Consider the following 26157-nt stretch of genomic DNA (forward strand, 5'->3'; position numbering starts at 1 on the left):
CGGAAGCTAAACATTATTCTCATTAAAAGGTTAAAACGAGGATTTGAAATAAATAACTTTCATTGCTTCTTACTAACAGGTTTCTTGTCTTGCAACAAATTTATAAGACATTTATAATAAATCAGACTTCCCTAATTCAGTTAATGAACGTAGATACAAATTTAAAAAAAAAATTATACCAAGTTCTATTTCTGACTTTCAACACAGCGATATTTTGGGGGTCAATTTGGTGTTTTGGAAACCCAAAAATGTTACGTAGTTATTCGTTAGTGTCTTCGTATAACCGTAGACAGAATGCAAGATCTGAGGTTTTCACAGCGGTGAGTATGAAGATTTCTGTCTTCTGGGTTGTAGATGTTTTACCGACGTTTCAGAGGTCATAATGACTCCGTCATCAGGGCGATGAATGAGCCAATTGAGTGGGGAGGGCTAGGTTTATAGGGATGACGGAGGCAATATAACCTCTGAAACGGCGGTAAACATCTACAACCCAAAAGACAGAAATCTTCGTAGAGAGAATGTTACGAGTTTTTGACAAACAGCAAAGATGTAATTTGCAAGACCGATATAAAGATATTATTAAAAACGATGTTACAAAACCATATAAGCTAAAACTGGCCCTGGAGTTTCCTGCTGTGCAAGTGGGTCTATAGACAATAAGATTAATATCAGGTGGTTTTATCTGCCTTACACAAACCAACTGAAGGGATGTGTTTACATTCCCAAGAGTACATACAGACAGATGTATGAAAATGAAGAAAGGATCAGTGCGACAGACAGACAGACACGTAACTCGCTTACAAGGGGAAGCAGGCCCCACTGTGGACTTTCTCAGACACAACAAAATAAACCCTCTGCTTGTGCAGGCAGCCCCGCCCAGGACTTCCGTAGTGAAGCATTGACCTGGATTTGGAAACAACGCGGTGCCTTGAGCGGGTGTGGGCTGGCGGTTGGGGGGGGGGGGGGGGGAAAGTAGGATTCGAAGGTCTAGGGAGAGAAGGAATACGCACGTGCCCACACAGAATGGAACAAGACTTCGTGTGTTTCGGGTTTTCGGCGCGGAAAATGACGCGAAAAGAAAAAATAATCGAGAAGTCGTTACGTCGATAGGGCGCAGTAGAGAGAACGGCGAATAGAAACTTTTATGACAGCTTCAGGTTTTACTACGACGCAGGGAGCAAAGTTTAACCTACCAATCCGAGGACTGGTACGGAGACCCGTAATTTTCAACACCTGCTCCGTAAATCAACGAAGTCGACCGAAATTACCTAAAAATGTCTAAGCAGTGTATTTTATGAGATCAAAGCTTTCCACGGCGATGGTCAAGATGATGGTCTTTCTGTCTGTGACGCCGTGCGGAACTTATAGGTGGATGCCAACGTTTCGGCGAAACACGCTGCTTCCATTTTCAGGGCTGAATTCCACACAACCCAAAAACCAACAGCTACAAAAATATTGTATGTTATTTCTACTGTTATATTTTTTAAAAAATACATAAAATTATTTTAAGTGTTGAAACAAACAAAAAAACACTAGTTTGGTTCATATCTTATTCAAAATTAAAACAACTGACGTACGATGTATGGGACAGATGAGAAATGAGCTCAGAAGTGGCCTACGCCCCGGGTACCACGCAAGAATTTAGAGAGACGTCATTAGCAAAGAGGCTAGGCCCGCTCTTTATACGTCCGGCCAGAGAACGAGAAGCCTCAAAGTGTAAAGACAGAACGAGCGACAGCTGCGGGTACTGTATTACACTTTGCTGTCCATCCAGGGGAAATGCTTATGACCGAGTCTCGGGCGATCATTAGCGACGCAGGTCACAAGAAACGCACTGAGCCCCAGAGTTGACAGTTTCTATATTTATGATTCATGCCGTGCTCACAAAAGCCTCTATCCTGAGCCACATTTTAAAACCCTTTTTAAACAGTCGACTACGCGTAAGCCAGCCAAGCGCTCACTTCGTGTCAGGCGAAACAAGATGTGGCGACAAATGAAACTATCAGCGTTGCTAAGCGACCGCAGTGACTCCAGAGCTCTGACGGGTTAAACAGATAACCTCTTTGTATAACAACAGCTGATTATCGAAGGTACTCTAAAACGAGGGATCGAGGTTTTCCGAAATCCGGACGATAAAATGTATCAGATTAATATTGAAGGTGCCAGGTGAAGAGAGAGAGAGAGAGAGAGAGAGAGAGAGAGAGAGAGAGAGAGAGAGAGAGAGAGAGAGAGAGAGAGATGCTGACTCAAGTCGAAGCTCGTCCCTGCCTTCTGCAGCGGGTAACAGCGGAAATTTTGAGTATGGAACCGAAAGGCGACGTATGTAAGCAGAGCTCCGTGAGAATTACACGAAACCATTAAATACAAAATGCAGCGTTAGTGATTGATGAAGCAGGTGGGTTGGATTCTAAAGGATTAATTAATCTAACAAAGATAATTTTTTCACCCGAAATACTTTTCTGTAAACTATAGTTCACACACCTTTCTAATCTACTCGTTAATAATAGTCTTAGAACTCTACGTTGTATGTGATACGTGGTTTTTATATTTTCAGATACTTCGTCCTAGTCACATTGACATTCGTGCATTTTCGGTAAGTAGGCCTAAATGTTTCAAAGTAGTTAAGAATTGCATGCTTACGTATCACTGCATTAGGTTAATAACATGTTAAAGGTATGTATGCACCAAGATACAATGTTTCAATGGAAGTTCCCATAACATTTGACGTAAAGTTTAAAATGTTTCTATCGACACCGGCCATTATCAATAAATCAGAATTATCCAATTATCATACATCTGTTGAATAAAACTAATCTGGTCTGCATTGGAGATAAAAATCAATTGTGATAAATTTCAGCGGAATGAAAAATTAAGGCATACACACTGTAATCATCTCATTTCATGGTACAGATTGTATTAAGCGCGTGTCGTACGTATGAATAACAATTGAGCAAAAAAGTAAATTAACTTTATATATTAAAAAAAATATATATGCGATTTCGCGATCAGAAATCCAATTACATCTATTCCTGGTTCAGTAGACCCCCCCCCCACCCCCCGCCTAGTTATGTGTGTTACGTCAGAAATTACAGTAATTATGTACATGTTCATGACATTTGTAGCTTCTGGCTCAAACAGTGAAACAATATGGCAGCGCGTTCGGTCGTGAAATTCCAGGACCTCAGGACGCCGAGCATGAAGATGACCGTCTTCTGGGACGTTAAATTATTTTATCAGAGTATTTGCTAACAACAAAACGCCTATGAGAGGCTTTTAGTAATAAAACACATCAAATTACTAAAATACGCTGAAATAAACAAACTACGATCAATTTAAACTCTAAACAGTACATAAAAATGTCCTCAGAGACAATAGTAACTATGATAATAATGTATAATATTCTGTAAGACTTGAGGTTCTCACAGCGGTGAGTATGAAGATTTCTGTCTTCTGGGTTATTGCGCTGTGTAGTCTGGTCGATGTTAACCAACGTTTCAGAGGTCATACTGCCTCCGTCATCAGGGCGATGAATATTCATCGCCCTGATGACGGAGGCAGTATGACCTCTGAAACGTTGGTTAACATCGACCAGACTACACAGCGCAATAACCCAGAAGACAGAAATCTTTATAATATTCTGGTTAAAAACTCTGTAGAAAAAAAATACTACAGAAGGATAATATTAAAATGAAACTTAAAACAATAACTTATCAGAGTGTGGACCGGATATATCTAACTCAGGGAAGAGAACAGTGTCGGGCTCTTGTCTACACAGTAATAAACATTCGGGTTCCATAAAACGTGAGGAACTTCTTAGATGCGTGGATCTTAGCTTCGTTTGATAACAATTCATTCTGCTAGGCAACAGCTTCCGAAAGAACGCCCTGTAAATTCTACGCGCAAACAGGCGCAAAAAGGGAGTTGATTTATTCTTCCTGGTACATTTCAGTTTCAGGCACGAAACCCGTTCAAATTTCGTCGTGCTCCTGAACAAACGAGAACACGAGAAGTGAGAGATTATTAAACAGCGCCGAATAATAAAAGATCATTTCATCTTCAGTAAAACAGAAACTTTTTTTTTTGGGAGTAGAGTCCGGATATTCAAGTACTACGGCTCTTATGGATTCTGAAATATACTGTATTTCCCTCGGGATCAGAACGCTTTGAGCCTGGTACTTCAATGTTCAATCAGCCACACACAAGTTGAACAAAGGCCTTGCAAATTGTTATGCTGAATGCACCTCACAGCTCACAGTAAGAGTGCGTACCCCATTTTTATTTAAACTCTCCTCTGCAAATGAAGGCCTCAGATATTAAATTAGTGGGATAAATTATACAGAGTGGCACAGAAGTCAGGACACACCGGCCATACCTCGAAAGCAACGTACTTACAACGACGTGGAAAGCGGCCAGGTCGAAAACTTCATGCAAAATATTATTTACTAAGTGTTTCACGAGAATCCACCACTGGTCCCTACCCTGAGACATGAATGCAGTTCACAGACGACAGTCAACACCAAACATGGCCAATACTTCTGTTCTGTATTCTGCGCTGTAACGGCGTTTCGAAAATAAAATACTGTCTCCATCTTCGGGGCTTCTGGACTTGAACATCAGTGAACCTTTACTAGACTCCATGGCCTAATAACTCAGACGACAGCCATCCACAAATCTCATGCTTAAGACTTGCCAATGGTTAACGCCGTGATAGAGCAGCAACTTCTCCGCCACGAGTATAGTGCGTGTAGTCTAAACGCAGCATGGCAGGCGAACTCAATACTAAAACAACGTCTAGTTTTCTTTAGTCGAACCGTGAAATTGAGCAATAAATATTTGACAATTGTATTAAGATGTATCTATTAGAAAAAAGAAGGCGCGAGTGTGTGGACTGACATTTATGTGCCTCAGGACAGGATTCAGTAGTGGACTCCTGCGAACATGGTAAGGAATTTCAGGGTCCGATAAAAGTGCTTTCCGGGTTCGACCGTCTTTCTCAGGGTCCTGTAATTTAACGTAATATAATTCACGCTTGCGAAGCACAAGCGTTGAGTTTATCATGTGTGCTCAAGTGTGTGAACATCAAGCTATAGTTTGTTATGCTACATGTTTTAAAATGACCTTTGGACTACCAGATTTCTATAAAAGTGAGAAGAGAGAGTTTATTTTGAGGAAATGTGATTTGTTATAAAGTTACAGCGTATCGACTATAACAGTCGTTCCGAATGTTTCGCAGTTAAATGGTTGTCATGGAGATAATATAATGTTTATGAGATGGTAAAGTTGCGTCATATTGTAATATAATAAATATATATTATTTAAATCTTGTCCGTCTAATCACAATAAATTCTTATTAAATATTAAAATATTACAATAATTAACATTTAAAATATTAATGATGTTCTTTATCGAAATATTCGATTTACATTAGATGATGGTCTAATGTAAATCGAATATTTCGATAAAGAACATCATTAATATTTTAAATGTTAATTATTGTAATATTTTAATATTTAATAAGAATTTATTGTGATTAGACGGACAAGATTTAAATAATATATAAATATAATGTTTGTTACGAAAAATCTGTATTAACATAAGTGCGAAAACACACATGACCAGTTATGAAACGTCGAGTTATCTTGCACTCTGTTAAAAATGTGGGTTGAAGTGAAAACCTCTGAGCTCCCAGATGTAAGAAGGAGCTTGCACTCTACGAACAGAGAGAAGAACGCAGGCCTGCGAGAGACTGCAAACGTAAAATGGTCGAGTCCACTTTATAATTACATTTCCCCTGTCCCTCCTTCTCCCTTGTTCAGTTGGAAATTACATCCAAATTATAGAACGAGGATATTCTCACAGACCGGACCGCACTGCGTACTTAAGAGCGTCGCCTGACAGAGAAAATTATAACTAGTTCTCAGTTTGAAATTAGAGGCTCGTTTGTGAAATAACTTCACATTTTTTTAAATTCCAGAGCAAATGTAAATATCTGAATTGACGTTAACAGCGAATATGTTGATGAAAGAGCTGAAAACAGCCGACAAGGGGTAGTAATTCAGCTCGGAATTTGAACAACCACTCGTCGTAAACAAGACTGCAAAGTTGTACATTTAGGAGTACGATGACATTCCAAAGGCGTTCTCGACGCAATATCACAGGTCGTTGTCGCGTCTTATGCCACTGTTGTATTAACGCAATCCCAAGTGACCCTTTGATCTACAATGGGTTATAACAATACTACCGAAGATCGTACTATTGCTAAAACTCAACAGACAGATATGGGTCGTCACATAAGGTGTTCTTATCTCAAATCAGAGCTCGTAAAAAGTTGCAGGTTACAAAATATCAGTAAAATCCCATAATTTTTTTTAATACGTTTGTGAAAGTTAAGTCACTCACCACGAAGGATGACGACGGATTTAAGACGCCTGAAAAAATATTTGAATCAAAAAGGCACGAAGCAAAGGGGGAACTGAGGAGGAGCTTCATATCTGCAGTCTCCACCAGGTATTAATAAAGTCATCAAATAAAGAATGATGATGTGGGCGAGTCATCGAGTTCCCATACACACAACAGGAGAACAGAGCACCGCAGTCGGGAACGCGAAGGAAATAGATCACTTGCTAGAACTAGACATAGAATATGGATAATTCAAACCAGGTCTAAAAAGAAATGCGGTGCAAAGCTATCCAAAATATGGCCTAGTGACAGACGTAAGTGGATCTTCTGATTCCATAGAAGACGTGGAATTTCAAAACCAGCTGAGGGACTATCAGCTTGAGTAGGATCTGAGGTTTTCTCGGGGGGTAAGTCCGAAGATGGCTGGCTGGCTGTCTTCTGGGTTATAGCGCGTGTAGTCTTGTAGAAGTTTACCGACGTTTCAGAGGTGCTTGCTGCCTCCATCATCAGGTTGAAGAGTGCCTATTTGTTTCCAACTACGGGCTGTACTCTAATTGGCTATCCCCAATTCGCTGTACGCCCTTGTAACACACGTCATCATCTGGGATAGGGCGTGTGCACCCATAAAAGCAGGTGACCTTTTATGCACTGCAATCAGCGTGTTGTATCACCACGCAAAAGCAAGTAGACGCAGCTGGTTAATTTAGCGCTGACCTTATGACCTCTTACACTACTCGTGGGGTCTACGACTTAACCAGATTGTATCGGGCGACTGCCTGGCTTAAGGTTTATGGCCTGCTAGACGCAGTCGTGTCCACCGCGGACGGAACTGAATTAACTGCGGTCCACCTGTCACCGCGCCCTGGAGACGCGCCCAGTGCCAATGGGTTATGCAACCGGCACAGCACCGATTCATTTCCGAGGTCAATATCCTGAGGTATGAGGATAATTTTATTGCTATAAAGCAGTATAATTGGCGAATGTCAGTACTTACGCCCACCTGTAGGGACCAGAGCTGGCAGATCAAAGTTTCCATCTAATTAATTATAATTAACTTGCACCCCTAGATCAGAGTTCTTCCTTAAAAGCTGATAGTCGCTCAGTGTCCGTTTTTAATCAAAATTGAAAAGTACCGGTAAATTTCTGTGAAACGTCTTAGTACGATATTTAATAAAATTACGTTCAGTGATTCTCGAACTGTTACATCCGTATTGACAAACACAGCAACAGAATTTTTTTTTAAACTTTTGGTTTCACGCTGACATTCCTTACTGCATACTAATAAATTTCTGCAGTACACAAAAAGGAATTTAATTAAATTTAAGCACGGGAATACAGTTTGATATATTTGATCATTATTCGTGAGCGAATGGATGAGTATACACATAATTGCATTAGAATAAAGATAACACTGTTAATCGATTTTGTTTGTTCTACGCGGCGCGTTCATTAAGACGTTCACCGAATAACACACGAAACCACAGAGGAAAGTCTCAATATTTGCATAAGGCAGCTACTTCAGAACTTTCACAATATGGCTCCTTAATGGCTGTCTTTCTTGAGAATTCACAATTACTTTTAGAAACAATATCTTTATCAGCTATTTCATGTACCCAGACGTCGACTTCACCTCCTCAGAAGAATCAGGGCTCCACCCATCTATAAATACATTACAGCATTTGGAAATCCTACGCTGGAAATATCATTCACGCTACAAACATCAACCCGAAACAATTGTACGTGCTTTATAAAAACATCACGTCAAAGCAATAGAAATCAGACACTGCTTAGAAGAGAGCCAAACAACGCTTATACAAAAATTTTGTCGGAAAATCTGGAAGACCTAAGGATAGATAACACCATTATTAAGGAGGGTCTTAAAAATAGGGCACGCTTTCGATTCGTATGGCTCACGACAGGAATCAGTGGCGGGTTCTTTTGAACAAGGTAACCTTCGTGTTCCATAAAAGGCGTAGAATTTGATTAGCTAACCGGCCGCCCGCTTCTAAACAAGGTGTTACTGTTGAAACGCACTCTTTCAATAATGGGAATCCAGATCATTGCTGGAACTGGTTACTGCAATGAGAACCGAGGTCACATGGCATTCGAACGAGAAACAAGACAGGTTATTGGCATCTTACGAAAATATATTTTTAAATTCAATTCGCTGTTTCTTAGTTTATTTATTTATTTATTTATTATTAGTGCTGCTAACGGGGGCTGATGAAGCACATATGAACTCCAGCAAGTGTCAATTTATTGCACATCTAGTCACCAGACTCAACACCAGTTATCGCTGCAGTCAGCTTTAATCTACTGTCCTACATTTTTTCTATTGTGGTCATTACACAACTGTAATGAACGGCATTCATCCAAATTACTCTCTGTATTAATCGAGTTTAACACCTTCAATTACCAAATGTCAGGTAATACTAACCAGGTAGCTAATTACAATTTGTACAGGACATAATTTCCCCTCATTACCCCGTCTGCGGTCGCGCTGAGCGCGTAGCTTGAAAGCGGAGAGATTTCTCGCCTCATTTTATGCGCATGTAAATGGTGAATAACACGAGCACAGCTGTCGCTGAACAACAAAGTCGGAATTCGTATTAATTAGGGAGAGACAGCGCTTGTGTGCACATCTCATTTAAATGTCATTTACAGGCTGCCACGAAAAGTAAGTTTTTCACAATATGAAGACGCTACAGTCGCGTTCGGTTCCACCTTATCAAATCAAACGACGCGACGTTTCATTAGACACGTTTCTAAAAGATGGCGTGGCAAACGTAACGTATTACAAACGTTCGACCATTATATATTCACCCTGAAGATGGCAACTTTTAATGTTAGCCAAAACGCTGAGTAACAAGAGGAACAATGGCAATTGAAATTCTGTAACCATCGGGATTTGGAAAGATTATGGGGGTTCGTTCCATTACAGTATTTCTTTCTTTCTACAGTAATACTGACGACAATTCGCGAATATTCGATGTACATAAAACATAAATAATATCTGAAAACCTGTCTCCACGTTATAAATCTGTGCGATTTATACCAGATTCAAATTCACAACATAGCTTTCATCAACATTTCCTTGATGACAGAGGCAGCAAGGACCTCCGAAACGTCGGTAAACCCTGCAACCACATTCTTCCGTCGGGGCAGAAGACACCCATTACAATATTTTTCGTCCCCTGGTCCCTAAAATTGATACATAATCAAATGCGGGCCGAGCTCAAAGTGCTGTGTCCCTACACAAACACAATGCGGTCGTTTGAGCTGTTGTACACGTGACCACCCGCCTGTGGTTTTCAAAAAGCAGATGCGTGACTGAGCATTCATTACCATTAGACGATATACGTCCTAGTCAAACCACAACCGAGAGCTGCAGATTAATTAAACAATTTATCGATCGAGCACGTCACTACGCGCTCCTTGTCCGCTGTCCTTTCCTTCAATAAGTACACAAAGAAGCCCCCCCCCCCCCCCCCCCACAGCGTTCTTCTGAAACTTCAGGTACCTACCTTCCTTATACTTTTAAAACAACAAGAATATTTAATTATAACGTTATAGAACACTTCAAAGGATTTTTTTTCTCGATAGAACGTTATATAAAAGTAAGTTTCGCGAAGAGAAATATTTTATTGTACGCACAAATGAAAAAAAAATACTAATTCGGTTAAATCTGATCTGCGCGCGTGATAAACACTTTAAATCGGCAAAATGTCTGAACTGGTTTGCATTCCGATATAAACAGCAAACAATCGATTCATCATACGCGCCAAATACGCTTACTGTGATGTTTGCGTATGCGATGCAATCACAAAAGCCAGCACATCACCCACACGTGATTTGCTACGCTTACTTTAAAAGGAGTAAACAAAACTCTCATCTCTATTCAATTACAAATACTAAGATTATTTTTAATCCGCAACGCTACGATAAACACTGGGTATCAGATTGGCTATACAATCACCTAATAATAATTCTATTACATTTAAAACAGAAATAATGACGAGTTGTTCAAAGATCAAAGAAGCGTGTGTCCACAGCGTACATCAAAGCTTAAGACCCACACAACCTACACTCATCGCCGTGCGGACCTCGAAAATTCAGTTCAGCCTTGAAGATGGAGGTAGTATATGTCTCCGAAACGTCGTTATCTACCCACAATATCACACGGCGTCACAACCCAGAACAAGGAGGTCGACATCTTGCAATTACTCATACAATTATCGTATAGGCCCACGTTTATTAAGATAAGCACACTTGAGAAACCTGCACCAAAATGAGATGATAATTTTAAAATGTAACTTAAATAAAATTTGATAACATTGGCTCAGAACATGGTCCCGTTGCTGGCACGTCTGGACACTTAACGCGAGCAATTAAGTGAACAAATGAGAAACTATCAGCTTCTCAATAACTCCAAGCAGTTTCGTAGATATAATGTTCCAAAATTAAGACTGATTTTTCCAAGGGAATAAAAAATTTAAAACGCCTCCGAGTCTCTGAAGCGTCTCGACAACACAATGCAGGTTTAATGGCGTTCTAAGTACATTAAGTTCACGTTAACTTGATTTTGCTTCAACTTTGCCTGTTTCATTGTATTTACAATCCCACTGCACCGGCAACGAAGAAAATAATCCCCCCGGGAGCGACGCTCGAGAACACAAACGAACACTTGGCAACGCACGACAATACCAGCCAATGTGTTTCGACATGAACAACACTCTCATCTCGAGACACATGTTCTCTGTTTCTCGTTCGTCCTTGGGACCACAATTCTGAATGAAAGACAATGCATTTTGGAGTTCACGCAAAATCTTTATTGCGGATGAGTAGACTTCCAGCTTCCACGAGTAAATAGCATACAAGTGGTGAGATTTAAGGTTCTCACGGAGACGAGTATGAAGATGGCTATCTCTTGGTATGTTGCTTCGTGTAATCCGATAGCACTTTACCGACGTTTCAGAGGTGGTTATAGCCTCCATCATTAAATCAATATCCCTGATGATGGAGGCAAGAAGCACCTCTGAAACGTTCACCAATTTCTACCAGACTACACGATAACATACTTCAGCCTATAATTAATTTAATTTAATACCGAAGATAAACATTGAAATCTGTCTGTTGGTCGTCATCTGATGCTGGGGGACTCTGCGCCTAGCGAGATAACACAGGCGCGTGTTATTATAACCACTGTCATGGTAATGTTGTTATGGGAGTTAGGGCTTTGTGGAATAACATTTATGACCGTGTGTTTACTACTTGGGATTTTCCCGTTATTCTCGACGGCCAGTGATATCACTACAAGCTTTCCTCCCTCGGTTTCCGTAGTCGGCCAGCGGTCCGGCCGGACCCCTTCCCTCGCGTTCCTGGTCTATTGATCGAGAGACTCCGTGTTACTGGCTGGAGCTCGCAACAATGCCTGGAATCCAGCTGTTTTCCTCTCCAGCCCCCCCACCCCCCACCCCTTGTGCCCTAATTTTAATGTTGTATTACAGCGGGATATGGGGTTCATGGTCCTTTGCTTAGGAAAACAAGATTACTTTAATAATATTTGTAAGTAAACTGATCCTTGTATTTGCTAGCATTCTCAAACTTTTAATAAGTCGCTTGCTGATAAAGCGAAGGTGTCTCCATAAATACTTCAAACAGCTGCACAGGGTAGATAGAACGCCGTGTAATCTTGTTTCGGGGGAAATTTTATCTTCCATCTTCAGGGCACATGAAACCACTTTCAACGATACATAGCGACATGACCAAGAAGACCACAATGCACATTTTAACCGCTGTGATAACATAAATTATAAAATTTTACTTCTTTTAGAGAATTAAACAGGTCTAAAATGTGTCACTTGATTTCTCTGAGAATTGTGTGAGGCGATAAGACATTGTATCTGCAAAGGATATTCTAATATCCAAGATCGATACAAAATTATAACAAATCATGTGCTATTCGGAATATTCTCTTCAGAAAATAATATATTTCTAATCTGAAGATGGAGGCGGCATGCTCCTCCTCCAAAGCGTTATTATGTACCTACAAGTCCACACAGAGTCACAACCCTAAGCACCAACGTCGACATTTTTACTGTCATGAGAACCTCAGATCTCACGCATTTTAACACGACTGCATTGAACGAAAAATCTCCGATAAAAGTTTGCCCGTGTTAATTACATTCGCCAGATACTTGGCAGGCATGTTCTGGCCATTCGTAAGTGTCCGACAGACAAACGCTGAATTTGAAATAATCGTGTTAAATCAATTTTCGCTACTGTAAAGTCCTGCTCATTATTAAACGTCGCCTCTGTGCTGCTAAAAATATTCACCGTACGTCATAAACCAGTTTAGAAGTGACAAACGTGGCTTAGGCCGCGTCACATTAATACACTGAATAATTAACTGATTTTAAACGATGGATTAAGCCATAAACAATGAAAAATCCGTACGCATTCAAACGAAAACAAGTTCAGAAAAGTTTCTGATAAACAAAACTACCTGACTCAATGGAACACAGTGCTTAATGAGACACTATTAGTAGCTCAGATGGTCAAAAGATTCCACAGATTTTTTTTTTCTAAACCCAGAAGTCTGCTCTTGTGGTCACGTTTTACCAACTGATGAATTGTACTAATTATGAAGGTGTTTAGTATGTATAGATTCCCCCGTTCGATTCTTATATTTCTCTATTCACTAATTTGGTTTAACTGTGTTCTAACAAGCTCCACGGACATAAAGAAAACTTTAATAAAAACATCATTAACCAGTCGATCTCTGTAATGGTGAAGAGCTGTGTTTTCTTCGCGGTACGGACTGAATTATATAATATTATACGCGAAATGTGGCTTCAAACGTTCTCTAATACAAAATTTCAAAATTCCGTCTTTTATGCCAATCATCACACTAACGCCTTCACTCTTACTTTATCCTTAACAGAAGGACGAGCGGGCATTGCCTGGGGACCTTCTAGCTATAAGATGCTCTTTCTCCCCCCCAGATATCGAAGTGTCTCTCACTTCTCCCCCACCAATTTCCCCCCCCCCCTCTCTCTCTCTCTGGCTTCAAAGGGTTAACCAGTCGATCTTTGTAATGGTGAAGAGCTGTGTTTTCTTCGCGGTACGGACTGAGTTATTATTTAGACGGCCGTCGACTTTAAAGGACTCCATGACAACACTAAAAGGCACGTGTTCAAACTGTGACTGCTGCAATTGCTACTGAGCACAGATCCGTTTCAACCCAGAGCCAACGCCCAAAATCAAGTCGATTCTAATTTTGTATACGGAAATGCAAAATCGCGCAGTGATGTGCCTTCTGGTTTTTGGTACAGCTTGTGCTCATAAGCGGAATTTCAGATATTTCTATGATTATCTACTGAGTCAGCAGTAAATATGTGTTCTACCACACACAGGGCGTGTCTGTTGGCCATGGTTGTGGAAGTGACGTATTTATTGCGTCATTAATTACATCAGACTTGGCGTACTGACCATGGGGGGGGGGCATTCCGTTGTTTGACAAGTCAATGGCTTTCTAGCAGATGGCAGCGGTAGACGATGGTCAGTTACTGTTGAAAAACATTTTTTAAAACCGACGTCAGGCGTCGCGACGACCTCAAAACACGACACACTTAACAGATCCACATGGCCTTGAAATATAAATTTCAAAAACGACGCTGAGTGTGGTGATGCATATCTTCGCGTCCAACGCGCTATCATTAAAGCACGTGTACTTCGGAAATGACGTTGGAAAAATGACGCCAAGCTTCGTGAAGTCTATCGTCCGCAAGGCAAGCAAGAAGATTAACCGGTGATCAGCGTCGCGTCACAAATCGCTGTACCAGGAAAAAGACGCCATATTCACAAATTCGGACAATTACTGACGACGTTAAAAATACGACGCCCAGCGTCGCGAAGCCACTCCTACCGCCGACGTCGCAACTAACCATATTTAGCATTGGTGACATCCTACATGATCTAGAATAAAAGTTACAAAATCGACGAAGGGCGTCGCGACGCCAATATACGTCATACGGCCATGAGACGTCACGCACGGTAACCAATTTAAAGTGAAGTTGAAAAAACTGACGCCAGGCGTCGCCACGACGCCATAACATGCGACATTTAGCATAGATCAACCACATAACCTTGAAGAAGAAATTACAAAACAGACGCCGAGCGTCGCGATGCCAACGGTCGTCACACGGCCACTAGACGTCATATATGATGCAGGGAAACCACAGGATGCAATTTGAAACAAAGTTAAAAAAACGACGCCGGGCGTCGCGACGCCGATTACGACGAAAACGTCAAAACATGACATATTTGGCATAGGAGATCAACCTCATGGTCTCGAACAAGAAATTTCAAAAACGACGCCGAGCGTTGCGACGCCTATCTTCGCTACGCGCCCAAGAGACGCCAGTCATAATGCAGGTGTGCAACGGACGCCTTCGGATATTACGTTAGGAAAACGACGCCAGGCGTCGCGACGCCTTTAGTCGGTGCGCCGTCACTAAATGTCATTTGGCATGGTCTCAAACTAGTGGCAAAAACCGACGCTGAGCGTCTCATTCAGATTCTACTCGAAGCCCCATATTTAAATGTCCTCGGGCACGCCGCCGCAAAACCGACGTCCACATCCGGGAAGATAATGGACGCCACTCATAGCCAAAGTCAACGTCGGGAAGCCAGCTCAAAGACGTCATAAATATGACGCCGAGTTGCCAACACTTACGCAGAGACGCCCAAATTCAAATGAAATTTAACCTAACCCAACCTGACCTAATTCAACATAACCTAACCTAACCTAACCTAACCTAACCTAACCTAACCTAACCTAACCTAACCCAACCTGACCTAATTCAACCTAACCTAACCTAACTTAACCTAACCTAACCATAATGTTAGCAACGTCTTTTCTCCTCTCCTTGTCTCTCTCTTCCTCTTCTGTTCTCTCTCTTCTTTCTGTCTCTTCACTTCTCTTTCCCTCCTTCTGATACCTTCTCTTCTCTTTGCTCTCTTATACTCTCTTACTATCTCTTTTCTCCCGTGAGGAACACTAACGAAGGACTTAACAGGGGATGGTCAGGTAATTATAGTGGGGGCACCAGTGAAGAACCTACACAGATATGGACATTTCCACGAATGGCATTCATTCCAATGCTGGTTCTGTTGGCCTTTTCCAACAGCATCATATGAACAAGTGGGTGAGGAGTTCAAATATAAAATATCTTTATAAACCTACAGCAGAATTTGTCATTTGTGGTGACATTAATATTAACCTCCCTACTGGCAACTTTCAATCTCATGTCAATAGTTAACTTCCCCGCAAGAATTTAAAAGTACTCCAGTACTGCCAATGACAACATTTTTGTAGACAGTTGCAGGAGAGAACACATTTCTTTTGAACCAGAGATAAATGGGCTATCTGATAATGACGCACAACTTACAGTTAATAAAAATATAGAATCAATCTCCAATTATCATAATTACAAAAAAAAAATATATCAGACTTAAAAATTAAGACTTTTAAAGAATTTATAGCACATCTAAGTAATGAAAACTGGGACTCAGTATTAAACAACCATGATTTAAATTCAAAATTCAACACAATCATAAAAAAATATTTAGAAGCAAGTTTCCCCACCAAAAGAATGAAAAGGATATCTGAAAACAATGAGCGGATTACTAAAGGCATCAAAACATTTTTCAAACATAAATGAGATCTTTACCCAAATTTTGGATCTAGCAATGAAAATTCACTACAGGAAATATTGCAAGGGATTTACTCAATCCATTAAAGAGGCTAATCATATGCATTGCAATAAACAGATGATAGCGACAAATATTTAAATAAAATCAATCTGGATAATAATGGAAAATGAAAAAGAAAGGGAAATATTCTAGAGAATTGACACCATTAAGTAAGATAATGATAATGGAATAAAAAAATTTTAAACTCTTGGCAAATAATTTCAAAACTTGCTTCTTAACAGTGAAAGAAAGAAAATTACACTGCAACCATAACAAAAGAAGGTGTTCAAGCAATCCCTAAAACCTTTCCAAACATAAATGTTATGCCGTCCACAATAAGTTAAATTAAAAGCATGAGAAAGTCTCTCAAATCATGAAATTCATGTGGCTATGATGAAATATGAACAACTTTACTCAAAAGCTGTGCAGTCTAAGTTAGCGATCCTTAAGTTATCTTTGTAGTCAATGAATGGCAGTAGGAGTTTTCCAGAATGACTTAAGTATTCAAAAGTTAAACCTCTTTATGTAGAGGGTGAAAAATCATGCATGTCTAACCACAGACTAACTTCATTGCTAACAACTTCCCCTAAATTATTTGAGAAAGTCATGGATAAGTGAGTAAGTGACTTTTTAACTCAAGAAATGTACTTGCAAGTGAACAATTTGGATTTAGGAAAGTCTCGTAACTGATAAAGCCTTTTTCAGTTATACAGATGGAATCTTAAGTGTTCTTAATAATAGAATGCATGTTATTGGAATATCTTGTGATCTGTCTCAAGAATTGTATTGTGTAAATCATTAAATTATTTCTGTCAAAAGTACATTTTTATGGAATTTGAAATATAGCTGATCAGAGGTTTAAGTCATACCTCCATTAAACAAGGCAACAGAAATCACCAATTTAAATAACAGAACCTATTGAAATAGGGTCATTAAAAAAACAAGGTCTTCCTCAAGGTTCCATTCTTGGTGCTCAGCTTGTCCTAAAATATGTCAATGATTTTCCACCAATCATCAGTCAGACACGAATATCATTATTTTGCATCCAGAAATTGAGACTTTACAAATTTGCATGAATGTTGTCTTTGCTAGCTTGAACAGATGGATTAACGTCAATAAACTCACATTACATTTTGAAGGAAAAAAGAAAAAAAATTCATTGAATTTTGTACGACCAACAAAAATTGTGTTAATCTAGGAACAGGACACGAGGACAAAACAAATGTCGAGGCAGAAGGGACTAAATTGACAATTGACTGCACAATCCCAAAAATAATCTCCGCACAACAGACAGCAAACAAACTCTTTGCATTCCAAAGAAAAGGAGGGAACTTTTTAAGAAATTTAATATTCTTCCACTAGCCAGTGAATTCTCCCTCTCATTATCATCATTCACAGCGGAGAACAGAAACTCAGATATCCACAATATAAGTACAAGATACAGATATAACCTTCATGCACTAAACACTAGACTCTATAAATATAAAAAATGATTTTACTTCCTTGTGTAACTAATTTTGTGGTAATACTGTAGTTGACTGTAAATTAGTGGCTTTACTATACAATTTATATTTGTATTAGAAACAAGTATTGCATTTGTGTGATGACATGTTCTACATCTTTGGCTTGGTCCAATGAAGTTTCTATCTTATGTACAGTATAACTAAGAAAATCTTTACCTTTGTCAGCGATGTTAAAAATAATCCATATTCCTCCACATCCATGTGAACATTCACTATAAATAGCACAAAACACAATCTTCTGCAAGGACAGCAACACATTATAGTAAGAACAAAGCAAACACGTGTGAACACTGTGTTGCTTAGCGGGAAAACTGACAAAAGAGTCGATCGAGAATATGGAACAAGTGCGTGTTGATAGTAACCAGATGTCAGTAGTTACGTTCATGGGAAAGATATTACAGTTGAATTACAACACTGATTTCCTCAAAGCTTGCGTGTGCGCGCGCATGTGTTACTAGTTCACGTGGACTAGTCTAAATTTACGCAAATAAAGCGTGTACTGTAAGCTTTCACAAATGACACGTGCATTTACAAGTTCCTAGGAAGAAAGGTATCCAAGTAACCGCTACGTTTGATTGCAGGGAAGGACAGGTTTTAGGCGTTCTTTACGTTTCAGCGTAAGCGAACCGTCTTTCATTCCAGATCGTGTTGCCATCTGTCATTGGTCTTAGGAACTACTTTTTCTGCCACGCCGTTAATCGAAAACGGCTGATCGGATTTTCATGAAATTTGGCACACAGACCAGTCTCCAGACAGGTGCTTCTCAATTTCTTGAACTCGGTGATCCAAAGTGACGGATGTTCAAAGTCATGAATTTGGAAAATGACGACGCCATTACTATGATCCTCCACGCATGCGCAATGACGCTTCTGATGACGTCATCACCTAGTTGTCATAGTCTGTACTTTTAATAACCAAATGATGGCTGTACAGATTTTCACGAAATGTGGTATATTCATTGGAGACCACTTCAAGCTCGAGAATAAGTGAAAGGATTTCCATAAAATTTGGTATAGATGTTGTGCCGTTATTGTTTTGTCTAAAATCGTACTTTTTAATGTCCTTCAACTGTTAATACCAACGCAACGGATGTCACATTTTCGACGTAGGACTAATCTGTACCGCCTTCAAAACATGTATTACTAAATCATAAATCCTTAATAAAGTGTTCGCCAGTAAAACTTAATTAATTAACTTAATTTTAATAATATAAAATGCAATATGGCTCGAAGTTATGAAGTTTAAACATTCTCGTATGATATAAATAATCTTCGTACTCTATGAATGGGGTGTCATTTAGTGACCAGATGAGTGACCAATAGCTTTTCAAGAAGGGCTCTAGTAGATTGTTAATATTTTAGGCAGATATTCAGCAACATGAAATCGTTTGATGTAACAGCTTATGGAGTTACAGAACATTACAACAGGTACAAACATTTGTTTAAAACGAAGTGACGTTTCGAAAGTTTCGCTGTTAAGAATCTTTGATGGAATGAGACAAACCCTTGAGTCATTGCCGTGTTTTTGATCTACATTCGCGCTGGATGTCCTTTCACAAATAAAGCAGTAGCTAGAAGGCACAGGTACAGTCATTTTCAGAATCTTTTGTTTCCTCTGATGTAGCAGAATCCGACTTATTTTACAAACCGCGACAGGCCTTTATATCAGCCACAGACGCTCAAAAGAGTTAATGAGAGATAAAACTCAGTGGTAATATGTGACAAGTGATTTTAAATTACGTTTCTATACGAAAATGTTTTTCTTTGTACCCAAACACACAGAGGCAACACGGATCCTGCTTTCTGTTTGTCTCTCATTCGAAAGCCTCGTTCGACTTCGTACAGCGACTCTTTCACAGCTCGTGTTGTATTTAGAGATACTCCCCACATATCCCGTGAGATAACGGCTTCCGGACACCGGAGAGGGTGATCTATGAGCCCTCGGGGACCAACGTCGGTTCAGCCCTGATTCACGGACACGCTGAGGAACCTCGTTCAGTTCACGCAAATCTGACTTCACATAATCACGGCGGAACAAATCCATCGGAAACAAAGATGGCGGTCTAATGCTGTCACACACGACGCAAAGCAGAATTAATTTCTGAATCATCCACAGTAATTGGCGTAATAATACTTCCTACTGCCGCTTATTAATATCGATAATTGTCTTACATTAGGTGAGATTTTAGGGTCTCACGGCGGCGAAACCGAAGATGGCTCTCTTCTGGGTGGACGTTTATCGACGTTTAAGGGATGCTTACTGCCTTCGTCATTAGGGCACCGATGACGGAGCCAGTAAAGATCACTGAAACGTCGATAAAATTTTACCAGATTACACGGCGCAACATTCCAGAAGACACTGAACTTCAATCCAGAGACACAGGAAATATCTCGTTTCTTATTCGATGTACACTCGCTTGAAAATGTGATTGAACGGTGGTTGTGTGCTTCAAATATACGAAGGTTTTAGTGACGCAGTTTTAAAGGAAGCCAGGGATCTGTAAGGTTTTTGCACCCCTTCAGGTGATTCCACTTCGAGAATATTAAGCTTTCATGATGTTTCATTTTTCTTACACGGTACTGTACAAAGGAAGAAGCATTTTGCGTGATAGGGGATGTCAGGAACACAAAGCTGTAAGCGGAACCGCGTTAAACATGTTACTAACAGGGCAACAGAAACTGCACTAAGCCATTTAATTCATACCAACATCAGAACACGACTTGTTACTCCCATTTCAATGTTAAGTTATAAAAAAATATGCACCAGTCATGCATGGACGGTAAAAGAATCTTTTTTTTTCCGCTCATTAATTGGAATACGTTTACATTTCTAGTGAACTGGAATTTCCGGTGGGCGCGCACAGATTCGTGGACACGTAATGAGAAGCGACGAACTCAATACCTCGTCTCAGTAATCGCGATGAACGAGTTTCTTTTAATTTGGTTTCGTACGGAAGAATAAGAATCTGCAGGTTTTTTCTTTTCCATAATTGCGTTCGGATTCAATCCTATTAAACACGCTAGCCTCATAGCTTCCATTCCTCAAAGAAAGCCGATAATTTCCTTACAATTTCATTACCCGCAAGACATAAATTTACCTTCCTCATTAAAATATCTGCAAACAGGTAGAAGGAAAAGTTCCGCCTCTGTCAAATCACGATGACATGAAAATATAGAGACGAATGGGAGTATAGCTCCACGTGTTCAGTCCTAAACAAACTAATCTCTAGAAGATTGTAAATATCGTAAGACACATCACGACATATCTGAAACAAAACGACTGATAATTGCCTTATTATTATTATTTAGTGTTCTGTCTGACGACAGGTCCATATGAACAGGATCCTTCCATCCTTTTCTCGGACTGGGACCTGTTCATATACGTTCTTGGCAGATGATCCAGAAGTGGTTTGCCATTGCCTTCTTCTGTGTGTGAATGGCGTAATTGTTGGGATGCCACGGAGGAAAACTCCGTGTTGCCTAGACCACGGCCTTGCCCAACACAAATTATAAATTCGAACCCGAGACCCCAGGATTACAAGGCCAGCGTTCTAACCGCTAGACCACCGTGACGGTGCCGATAATTGCCTACATTAAGATAAATACAAAGTGACGACTTCTCAGTTCTACAGGAGTCGAAATAACGCGTTGTTTAACGTTTCACCCGAGTCGCTGAATGTCCTCTGATAAGGACAAAAAAACAAAACAATTTTCTTTCCTTACAAAACCGGAAACTCTCCTGACTTCCGTTTTTCATCCGAATAAGCGTGAGGATTTGACAGTCTGGTGGATAAGACGACCTCAGCTGCGAGTAGGCGCACGAGTAAACAGGACGTACATCCGCTGACCCCTTGGGAAATATAATAAAAAACCTCCAGGAACATTCACCGCGTCGCTTGGTTTTATGTGATTCCAGTTTTATGACGAAACGGTGATATAACCTCACTCCGTTGTGACGTGGACCGTCTGTAAGAGTTTCTTCGTTTTTTATAGGCCGTTACACTTTAGAAATTTCGCGTGATCTCACGTTCGTCAGATAAATTCAACTTACGAAATCTTGGTTCACGCCGACCGCTTGTTTCTATCCATTGTCAAATTTCTTGTACGTACCACGTCGTTTCCGAAATTCATTCTACAACCCATATCACGTGGCAAATTGGAGGACGACAACTTAGTCGGGTCCCCTGGTCTAGCTAGACTCAAATTTGGATAGAAAGACGGCCATTTGGTAACAATACTCTGCCGAGAATCCTATGTCCAGAAACCCTCAGTCTACGATTTCCACAAGGTTAGGTTAGGATACACACCAACTTGAAATAAATACATACAATTATAGTTCTGTATATTTCATACTTTTGGGTGATTAATTGCTCTCTTCTGGGATGTAGCGACATGTAGTCTGGCAGAAGTTTACCATTGTATCATAGGTCTTTGCTGCCTCCATCATCAGGGTGCTATAACCCAGAAGACAGTCATATTCGGACTCACCGCCATGAAAACACCAAATCCTACTTCTGAGTGTTTGTAAAAGAACGTGAGATATTCTTAAGTCGGCGCTCGTGGGTTTTAATCTGTAGTAACATGTGAACATCACGCCACGGTGGTCCACTGGTTAGAACGCTGGCCTTGTAATCCTCGGGGTCTCGGGTTCGATTCCCGGCGGTGCCCGAATTTATAACTTGTGTTGGGCAAGGCCGTGGTCTAGGCAACACGGAGGTTTCCTCCGTGGCATCCCAACAATTACTCCATTCACACACAGAAGAAGGCAATGGCAAACCACTTCTGGATCATCTGCCAAGAACGTATATGAACAGGTCCCAGTCCGAGAAAAGGATGGAAGGATCCTGTTCATATGGACCTGTCGTCAGACAGAACACTAATAATAATAACATGTGAACATTTAAAAGTAGTGTAATTTAAGTAGTAGTAATCGAGTAAGGAAGAATTATATTGACTTGTGATATTAAATTTTTTTATACGTAAAACGCGAGTCATCGCCATTAAAAAAAAAAAAACACAAAAACACGCGTTGCTCAAAATGAGACAGTAAAACTTTGTAGTTTCAAAGTGAAACGCTTTTAAACACACACAGAAACAGGGGAAGTCTGAGAAATACCACAACAAAGCCATTAAATTCACAACTGAGAGAAAAGTACGCAGCAGTCAGAAGCCAAGTGAAGATCGCGCTCCGTGCGGCTACAAGAAGCAACGGAGTCAAACAAATTTGCATGTCGGAGCGAAATTTTCGATTTTCCTCTCACACCGAAATGTCTGCGTGGGTATTTTTTGTTCACAACTAGCCACCTCCTTTAAAATCTCAGCTGGTAAAGAAATTCCTCGCATTTTATGGTACAATATGGTTCATTACCGTGTTCACAAAATCGGAAATGCTTAACTTATGACCAGAAACGTCTCCAAATTTGCGAATTTTTTTTTAAAAAAAATCATGTTCTTCGCGTGCTAATCAGGCTGCCGAAGCATTTGGATCAAGACAAGCGTTATTAATTCTAGCCTCAACTTCTTGTTCGGCTGTTCCGTACAACTTTTTGGAGTTCCTTCGAAACTGTGGTTAGAAATTATGTCCCGAAGGCAGGCAGCGTGGCTAACTCAGATCCTATATTGCACGCATCGCTCTAAGGCAAGCTTATGCACTGTTTGCTTGAAGATTCGTTCTCCGTGTGTAAACACAAGGCACTGATCGATTGAGCAAACATCGAAACTTTCCCTACATATGTAATTTGAGATTCTGCATGCCTCATGACTTCGACGTCGCAGTACCTTGCTTCAGATACCGCGTACTTGTAACGTAACTGAATAAAATACGTCATTAATTGGCAGGAGACGAATCATGTTCTGAGGTCTGAAATTCAATTTGGCACACGTAGGACGCATTTCAAACGTAAATGCTGAGGGGACAGGTCGCTTGGATCATTTTCGTATAAATGGGAGAACATTGAAACAATCGCCAGTGTTTTGTTTTTTGGAGTTCAGGCGTTAAAGAACCTTCGAGTTCCATATAAGACGAGGAAGTTCTTGACTGGCTCAGGGACTATCGGCTTTTAAAGACGGACTCTATTTTTTTTTGGAGTTGAATGGGGTTTACGGTCATGAACGTCATACACTCACTCCCAGGGGAAAAAGTTGTCAGTGGAACGACGGTTCCGGAGAATTAGACGTAAATACGTCTATACGGAAAGGAAGTTTATATATTGGCTTTATTCTAAATATTTCCTTCATACATGCTTTACATTTGAGATAAGTTTGATTAAGACATTGCTTAATCAACTTGAATTAGTTACGCTTAAGATGGGTCTGTGGTAGCTGAATGTTATTATTATATTATTATTTAGTGTTCTGTCTGACGACAGGTCCATATGAACAGGATCCTTCCATCCTTTTCTCGGACTGGGACCTGTTCATATACGTTCTTGGCAGATGATCCAGAAGTGGTTTGCCATTGCCTTCTTCTGTGTGTGAATGGAGTAATTGTTGGGATGCCACGGAGGAAAACTCCGTGTTGCCTAGACCACGGCCTTGCCCAACACAAGTTATAAATCCGGGCACCGCCGGGAATCGAACCCGAGACCCCAGGATTACAAGGCCAGCGTTATAACCGCTAGACCACCGTGAATGTAATGTAATGTAAGGTAACGTTTCATAGGTAACAATAATGCCGAGTAAACAATTGACGTTCCCTAGGTAACCAGGTTACACTTTTTCGTTTCCCTTTTCGTAACACATTTTTGCCGAATGACACTGACCCTAAAATATAGACGTATTTACGTCAAAAGAGACATTGGAAGACGGAGTAGTAGTAGACAAGGCAATGCGAGTTCCAAATCTCGGAAGGAGTGTCAATTAGAAGAGCGCAGTCTTAATAGAGAAATTACAGAAATTTCGACGTCAACTGAGAATGGGGAGTAGCGAACACGATATCTGTGACACAGAAGGAGAATGGCAGAAAATGAACTCGAGGAGAGAAGGGAAAATAAAAGAAATGTCCTTCCGTTCACTGAGAACACGTGAGACAATGAAAGGAAAAAAAAATACGAACGTAGGAAAATGTTAGGAAATTGATGTCAGAGCGCACAATGTAAATGACGAGGAATGAGAAGAGTCAGACGCAAAGTAGAGAATGAGATTAAACTTGACACCGGTCGTCGCTGTAGAAACTTCTGAACGAGGGGACAGACAGCAACGAATCGGCTCGCGTAACTCAAATGCGATATTTACTAAAACCAGCGTCGAAAACAAAGCTTCAATTTCATGAATGCAATAAAAAACAAATCTTGTACTACGAATTCCTTTTTTTAGGTTCGAAAATAACCTAATAATAGGCGAAGGGGAACAGAGACTTCTGGAACTGGACATGGACAAACTTAAGAAACTTATTTCTTCGCAAGCTGATAGTCGCTCAGGTAGCCGATAAACTTTCCCTTTCTTTATGGAATACATAATTTCATTACCGCGTTCACAGGAACCGGCCACTGGGCCATTTCATAACGCAGATGAATCTAATCCACACAAAAAAATCCCATGTCTGCAAGATCTATTTTAATATTATCCATTTGTCCTGCCGCTTTCGTCGATTTAATTGCCCTAACAATGTTCCGTAAACTTATGCAGCTCCTCAATACACCATTTTCTCCAGGGCCCCCTAAATTCAACGAAAAACGATCAAATTTTAAAACGTAGTTGTTTTATTATATCCATTTTAATAATATCCTCTCGCCTATGCATATATCTTCCACGTGGTCTGTTTCCACCAGTCTTCTCCTGTTTCCTAACTCTTGTCCTTACCCTGTGCTCTGTCCTTAGGGCACTAATTCTCTCTTCATTTATAAGCCGCTAATAATTAATACGAAGGATTTAAGAGGAATGAGATTTTGATCGTTTGGAAATGCAGACACTTTGTTCTGGTAACAGCTGAGACCGACAAAGGCGAGTGGTGAAGGGTGCTAGTTGAAATTGACCCTCAATAATCCGTAGCTGGGCAAAGTTTGCTTAAACTAAGGCTCTAATAGCCACTATTAATAAATCGTCACGTTGTTTGTCCTCATGAAACGGAACAACAGCTACATTTCTAATTAGAATTCATTTACAGTGAAAATTAATTGCCAGCAAACTTCATCAATGTCGGCAAACAGTTATAATTACATGGTAGCAAGGACTACAGTCACTCATCCTCAGGGCAGAAATACTGGAATTTGTTTGACTTTGCAAGAGTGAAACCGCTGCCAGCGGGACCACCTATGGGGCTGCAGTGGTGGACACCCCTCATCCTATTATCAGCAGTTAATCGCGTAAGATCTGGCCCGCCGAATTTCTCCTTTGTTTGAGTAAATCAAATTGAACCCTGAACCAGACCACGATCGTGTGTGTCTACCAGCCACCTCGCCAAACAAAATCTGAAATTTCTCATTAAGAACAATTTTACCTACATAGTTGATATAGTGTACTCAAATGAGTCACCAAAATAA

The 26157-nt window shown here is 40.3% G+C and overlaps 2 protein-coding genes across 4 annotated transcripts in view; one reads left to right on the forward strand and one right to left on the reverse strand.

Moving 5' to 3' along the window:
- LOC110830877 (deoxynucleotidyltransferase terminal-interacting protein 1) overlaps positions 1–26157 on the reverse strand; it is a 164940-nt gene that overhangs the window by 94878 nt on the left and 43905 nt on the right. The gene's annotated exons all lie outside the window — the stretch shown is intronic.
- Positions 1–26157, forward strand: part of LOC110830873 (uncharacterized) — a 70645-nt gene that overhangs the window by 8799 nt on the left and 35689 nt on the right. For both annotated transcript variants that reach the window (XM_087348977.1, XM_087348978.1), the window contains exon 2: positions 2555–2593. The gene's annotated coding sequence lies outside the window, so the exon portion shown is untranslated. The remainder of the gene's footprint in view (positions 1–2554; positions 2594–26157) is intronic.

This window comes from Zootermopsis nevadensis, unplaced genomic scaffold, assembly GCF_977971745.1.
Source record: "Zootermopsis nevadensis isolate Lab colony 2312 unplaced genomic scaffold, Znev_1.0 Znev_ptg000015l, whole genome shotgun sequence".
NCBI lineage: Eukaryota > Metazoa > Arthropoda > Insecta > Blattodea > Termopsidae > Zootermopsis > Zootermopsis nevadensis.